The sequence below is a fragment of the Pristiophorus japonicus genome, chromosome 25 (genome assembly GCF_044704955.1).
Source record: "Pristiophorus japonicus isolate sPriJap1 chromosome 25, sPriJap1.hap1, whole genome shotgun sequence".
Classification (NCBI taxonomy): domain Eukaryota; kingdom Metazoa; phylum Chordata; class Chondrichthyes; family Pristiophoridae; genus Pristiophorus; species Pristiophorus japonicus.
The window spans coordinates 5,429,079-5,435,983 of NC_092001.1; positions in this window are offsets into that span (position 1 = coordinate 5,429,079).

A 6,905-nucleotide genomic window follows, 5' to 3' on the forward strand; every position below is an offset into this window, starting at 1 on the left:
CAAAACTATTGTCTGTTAGAGTTGAGGCATTTCGCGTGCCTGTACTGTCATATAAATACTGCGCACTAATCGATCATGCCACTAGAGCCACATGCAGATGGTGTGCGGTATCAGTGCTCCCAGCATGCAGCTGCCTTTTCAGCTGTCTTATAAAAACGAAGACATAGAATCATTGAATCATTTAGCACAAAATGAGGCTGTCCATCCATCGCGTCTGTTCCGGCTCTGTAAATTACATGCATTCCAATTATTTTTCGCCGTAGTACTGGTTTATAATTGTGTTGTTTCTGTTTATTATTTATAATGCAGGAAATAAATATTCATATTTGAGTGAGTGCAGTGTAATTTGAGGGGAATTAATCCTGGACTCGAGGAGAAATTACGAGGAGAGGATTACAAAAATCAGCGTTGTATGATATTGATTTGTAAGATTAAGTTGTGATTTGATTGAAGTTGTCACGATATTAAGGGGAACTGATAGTTTAACCAGAGAATTTGTTTATGCTGGTTGGATTTTCGCGGACTCCCCTCTCTGCGGTTTCCCTGTGCAGCTTTGATCCCTGCTCGCAGCGGGTACTCTCTCTATTGAAATCAATTATCCAAATCCTTTAATTTCTTCAATCGGAACCCTCTGGAGGGTTTTGAGTTTTAAAGACCTGTTCTGAGGAAACAAAAGGTTTCGGGAGAGACCTGGAATATTACGTACTTCAAGAAGGCATGCTGGGACGGCTGACCTATTTCCAAAGTTATTCTGCTGATTGCCTGGAAGTATCAGAAAAGGAAGCCTCGAGAGAATGCGGATCACCATCACCTTCTCAAGGACAATGAGAGATGGGCAATAAGTGCTGGTGTTGCCCGCGATAACTAAATCCCAGGAATGAATTAAAAAATCAATTTTGCGACGAACGACGCCGATTTAAAAAATATTTTTTTTGTGAAGAGTTTGTCTCATTCGATATCTTTCTTAAATTTCCAGCAATTTTTATTTTTTGGTTTTAACATTGCAACTCTGAGTTCGTTTAAAAACACCAATATAAAGTAAACTATGACAGCGGTGGGTTTCGAACACAAACACTCTCGGGAACTGGAACATAAATCCAGCGCCTTAGATCGCTCAGCCACTCTACAATGCCAAAGGCAATTCATATGATGCTGGTGATAGATAATGGAAAGCTAGCTCTCCCCTTGCTTCATTTGAGTCCAGGCCTTTGCATTGATAAAGAAGGAAATAAAAGAGCTTCCTGAGCTGTGTTCACGGGTCAAGGTGGTTGAGAGGTTAAGGTGATGGGCAGCTAATCGACTGTGTGTGGTTTCCAATTCTATCGTTTTTGCATTGAATGATATTATTATTTGTTTTTTCTACACATTCAAAACTCCTCCGTCTGAGTTCCATTCTTGCCCAAGCCGCAGTGGGGGAGTTTTATTTTGCTCCCTTAATCTCTTTGCTCAAAACAGCAAAGTCCGAATTCCATCCACAACTTTTGATTCCACGGAGTGGTTGGAATTGTAAGATATGAACTTCGTGAAGTATAAATCAAAGTGGAAGTGAGGTACTGGGAAAAGCAATATTTCTCCACCGATGATGCCTGAGCTGCTGAATGTTGCCAGCACTTTCTGTTCATAATTTTGTGCTTTCACTATAGCAGTTTACCAGACAACTCAAAACTTGCCGCAAGGGCGCAAGTCCTAGCTGAACGTTTCTTTGCTCTTCTCAAACACAAGTTCTAAATTAACGTTGCTACTCACCAGCTGTAAAGTCAGCCATTTCTCCCTGCATTATCCTGCATCCAGGCATTCAAAATACACTTTGCTCATGGTATCGGGTAGTCTCACAATTTCTTATTGGGGATTCTGAGAGCAAGGGGGTCTCAGAAGATCTGTGGGAATTGAAGGTTTTCTGAAATTGTGTCATGTGATTATGAGGGTTCTCAGTATATATCAGAGAGAGTAACTGACTCTCAAAATATTTTGGAGAAATTACGGGACCTCAGAGGGTATCAGAGCGGGTAATCCACGCTTAATAGGTATCAGAGATAGTAAGGGATGCTCAGGATTTATTAATGACGCTGAGGAGCTATTGGAGTGAGTAAGGCTAGCTCGGGATCTATCAGAGAGCGTATGCAAAACATTTGATGCTTCATAAAGTCTAATGTAACATGAGTAGTTATCTTCTGAACATCACATTTTATAAATATCAGCATGGTTAATTAAAGCAAACGTTGAAATCGAATGTCACAGATGGTTTGCCGTCTCGCACTTCGGGGTTATGAGATGGTCGATTGAGGCCAGACTGAACATTTGAAGCGCTCAAAAATATATTGATAACTAACACAGATCCTCCACCCCAATGTATTAAATAACAATATAGATACCGTTAATTACATTAGAATAATCAGAGACGCAAAAACCGTTGCATTTAACACAATAACAACTCACAAAAAGATGTGAATCTAACGTGGAGACACTCAAGTGTATTTACAAAAATCACATTTAATTGTTTGTTGTAACAGAACTTTAATTGATTTTTTTTTAACCATGCTGTAACTATTAAAGTTTATGTGAACCTTCTTCAAAAGCCGCTGCAGATTTCTGTGGAATGATTTAACTCCTATCCGATAATTTATGATGTTAATTACTGCAACGTTTGAGACCAATGGATTGATTCTTAAAAGAATGATCTTAAATAAAGTCGCTTTCAAAGCTATGCAGATTTGGCTAAAGTTGATATGTAAAATACATTAAAGTGTACGAATGTTGATGAGCAATGGCGGATATTTAAGTTGATATTTCCTAACTCTCCACAATAATATATTCCAGTCAAAAGGAAATACATTAAGAGAAGGGAGAACCAACCGTGGCTAACTCAGGAAGTAAAGGATGGTATCAAATTAAAAACAATGGCATACAATGTAGGCAAGATTAGTGGGAGGCCAGAGTATTCACAAATAACAGCAAAGGACGACTGAAAAAATAATAGAGCGAACATGGATTATGAGAGTAAAAAAACAAGAAATATATAAACAGATATTAAAAGGTTCTGCAGGTATATAAAAGATGAAGATAATTGCTCAAGTACCTTAGAGGTTGAGACTAGGAAATACATAATGGGTGCAGGAGAATGGAAGAGACTTTGAACAAATATTTTGTACCGGTATTCACGGTAGAAGACACTAAGAATATCCCAAAAATAGAAAATTAAGGGCCTATATTGAGGGGTAAATTAATACAATCACCATCACTAAAGAAAATGAGTTCAGTAAAATAATAAAACTAAAGCCAGCCACGTCAATTGGAGCTGATTGTCTGCAGCCTCGGTTCTTAAAAGAAGATGCTGCAGAGATATTGTTTGTAATCTACCAAAATTCACTGGCGTCTGGAGAGATCCCAGCTGATTGGAAACCTGAAAATCTTAAGTCCCCATATAAAAAAGAAGGGAGGCAGACAGCAGGAAACCATAGACGAGTTAACCTAATATCTGTCGTTGGGAAATTGATGGCATTCATTATAAAGGAAGCAGTACCAGCACAGTTGCAAAATAATAATGCAGTCAAACAGAGACAGCCTAGTTTTATGAAAGGGACATCATGTTTGACAAATTTTCCTGAGTTATCTGCGGATTTAACGAGCAGGTTGTTTAAGGGGAACCAGTGGTTTAGGTATATTTGGATTTACAGAAGGCATTCAATAAGATGCCAAGTAAAATGGTACTGCGAAAGATAATAGCTCACGTGATTGGAGGTAACATATTAGCATGGATAGAAGATTGGCTAAATAACAGAAACAGAGAGTGACGATAAATGAATCATTATCCGCTTGCAAACAGTGACTAGTGAGGTGCCACAGGGATCAGTGCTGGAGCCTCAACTATTTACAATCTATATCAATGACTTGGATGAAGGGACCGAGTGTAATTTAACCAAGTTTGCTGATGAAGCACAAATGGGTTGGAAAGCAAGTTCTGAAAATTAAACAAGAAATCTACAAAGGTTTATACACAGGCTAAGTAAACATTTGGCAGAAGCAATATAATGCGTGAAATTGTGAAGTTATCCACTTGTCAGAAAACATAACAAAGCAAATTATTACTTAAATGGAGAGAGATTGCAAAATGCTGCAGTACATAGGGACCTTACGGTCCCTGTGCATGAAACAGAACAAAAGAGTATGCACAAGAGCAAGTAATCAGGAATGCTATCCTTTATTGTAAGGGGGCTGGAGTATAAAAGCAGAGAAGTCCTGTTACAACTGTACAGGGTAGTGGTGAGACCGCACCTAGCAGAGTACTGCTTACAGTTTTGTTCACCTTAATAAAACATTTCATAGAAGGTTCACTTGATTGATTCCTGCAATAAAGGGGTTGATTTATGATAAAAGGTTGAGCAGATCTCGTCTATTCTCATTGGAGTTTATAAGAAAGAGAGGTGATCTTATTTAAATGAATAAGACAATGAGGGGACTCACTCAATACGGTAGTTGCCGATAGGACGTTTCCACTAGTGGGGGAAACTAGAACTAGGGGGCATACTTTACGAATAAGGATTCGCCCATTTAGAACAGATCAGCAGGAATTTCTTCTCTCAGAGGGTCGGATATCTGTGGAATTAGCTGCCCCAGAGAGCTGTGGAGGCTGGGTCATTGAATCAATTTAAGGTGGAGATAGACAGACTTTTGGACGATAAGTTAGTGAAGCGTTACGGGCACACAGCAGGGAAGTGGAACTGAGTCCCAGATCTGATCAGTCTTGATCTTATTGAATGGCAGAGCAGGCTCCCAGGGGGCAAATGGCCGACTCACGCTCCTATTTCTTATGTTTTTTTATTCCACTGGCCCTATTCTGCTGACCCCAACACAATACATACTTACAACTAATAAAACAAACCTGCCGTCGATGCAAGGCGACATCGTTTCCTGGAAGGTATAAATCAACTGCGCTGAAAATGCAGAAACTACATAAAACGATTCTGTACAAGGAAATGTTTATTTGTCAAATGTACGATTCGAAGCCACGTTTCCAGAAGAGACTGCAATCTGACTCTTGAGCCTTAAACCGCTCAGCATTCCTGAGTTCATCATCCATACATCATTGTCCCTGGATGTACCCCCGAGGTTAATAAAACATATTATTCACTTCAGCCCTCGCTAACTTGTGCTGGAAGGTCGAATAGCCAGTTTAGAATCTCCCATGATTTTATGAACCGCAGTGGTCACAGCACAGATCGCTGTCGAACAGCACCTCCCATGTTTTACTACAATTACAGCCTACTGTCTCTTTACTAATATATAACCAGCAGGCTATCCATTCTTCCATTTCCTTACTTTCTATCATAGTTTTGCTGCATCTGTCTTTCAAGGGACAACATTTTCTCTTGCCTCTCCTATTTCCTTAATATACTCAAATAAACATTTGTTGCTAACTTGTATCTTCCTTGCACGTTATTTGACATTTGAATTTATTACATTTGGCATCCCTTCAGATTGCTCTTACTTTGAGTTAAAAACGTGGTTTCTGACTCCATTATGCCTCTTAAAAACAGTAACAATTGTACTCATATTACCTACATTATTAGCAAGACGTTCAGTTTGATAACTGATTCTGGTCGATTGTTCATCATTAAATCTAGTTTGACAGGTTCCTTTTTCGGCTCCAAAACTTAATGTAGAAACTTTCCCATCGACATTAAGACAATCATTGCCTTTCCTGCTTACACTTTTCTGCTTTTCTCAGGCTGTGAAATAAGCATCTCCCATTAACATGAAATAAATTTATCGTGGAGCAAATGTAATTTTAATGTGCTACAAACTTAGCAATATTATGACGGATAAAGGAAATGTTTAGGTAATTGAGTTAGGCTAAATGAAGACAAAGTGCCGGCATCTGAAAGGTTATATCCCAGGAATCTGAAGGAGATGAGGGAAGAAATTCCCACGGACCCAGAAACTCTATCTCAGGACTCAAGAGAGTGTGGCTCTATGCTGGGTAACTCGAGTGTGGACAATGTAGTAACAATGTTTTCACAGGCAGATAGAGCGAAGCTGGTTAATTACAGGACAGTTGCATTAATAACTGCAGTATGGAAACTTTCCGAATCTCTATTTAAGAACGATTTTTCCACTTGCCGAGATAAAGTGTTATAGGATAGAATTTGCCAATGCGAATTTCATCGGATGGTCAGGCATTTCAAATCTCATGTAATTCTTTGAGCAGGTTAAAAAAAACACGGTAGCTGGGGAAATACAGTGGTTGTGATGTAATGGAGTTTAGAAAAAAACTTTGACAAGGTATAACACGTGGGATAGTCGTCGACGATGGCGGGTTATGGAGTGAAGAACAGGTTAGAAAACTAAAGTAAAATGCGGTTTGAGGATAGAAAGGAGAATTTAAGAGTTAAGGACAGTTTCTCGGGGTGGTTGTGCCTTGTAGAGTACCATGTTTTCAGTCCTGTTGACTGTGTTTATTGATGAATGGAATATAGACTGATTGTATCAAGATATAAAGCGGTTATCGCCGAAAATTGTAGGTAAAACCAAACTGTCAAACACGAAAACTGAGAGCAAAAAGTAACAATTTTCCTTTATAAACAACAGTGAATTTCTATCCTAGTTAAAAATTGTGAAAAATGTGACAAATGTACATATACACTTACACAATATATATCTAAATATTCCACTCATATTTACACACCGAATGTTTATAATACAACAGCGCACTCCAACATACCGACCTCGTTTATATCTCGCCATGTTCTGTTTGCAGTTTTGACCCAGGCCACACATTGACCTTTTGCAATTTCCAGATTCTGTCCATCCTGTTTTGCATATTCACCATTGGATGTGCTGCAGTCCTTGAAATACTCAAAGTATAACACTGATCGTTTAACTGTTTCCAGATACGGTCGGTCCTGGTT